This window comes from Piliocolobus tephrosceles, chromosome Y, assembly GCF_002776525.5.
Source record: "Piliocolobus tephrosceles isolate RC106 chromosome Y, ASM277652v3, whole genome shotgun sequence".
Lineage (NCBI taxonomy): Eukaryota > Metazoa > Chordata > Mammalia > Primates > Cercopithecidae > Piliocolobus > Piliocolobus tephrosceles.
Genome location: NC_045456.1, coordinates 1,538,650 through 1,538,980, shown reverse-complemented (window position 1 = coordinate 1,538,980; position 331 = coordinate 1,538,650). Strand labels below are relative to the sequence as shown.

Below are 331 nucleotides of genomic sequence, written 5' to 3'. Positions count from 1 at the left end.
TCTCTTTTTTTGTTGTGTCTCTGCCAGGCTTTGGTATCAGGATGATGTTGGCCTCATAAAATGAGTTAGGGAGGATTCCCTCTTTTTCTATTGATTGGAATAGTTTCAGAAGGAATGGTACCAGCTCCTCCTTGTACCTCTGGTAGAATTCAGCTGTGAATCCATCTGGTTCTGGGCTTTTTTTGGTGGGTAGGCTATTAATTGTTGCCTCAATTTCGGAGCCTGCTATTGGTCTATTCAGGGATTCAACTTCTTCCTGGTTTAGTCTTGAGAGAGTGTAAGTCTCCAGGAAATTATTCATTTCTTCTAGATTTTCTAGTTGATTTGCGTA

At 40.8% G+C, this 331-nt stretch overlaps 1 protein-coding gene across 1 annotated transcript in view; it reads left to right on the top strand.

The window, feature by feature from the left end:
• The window catches only part of SMS (spermine synthase), a 44,474-nt gene that overhangs the window by 24,615 nt on the left and 19,528 nt on the right, over positions 1-331 (top strand). The window lies entirely within an intron of this gene.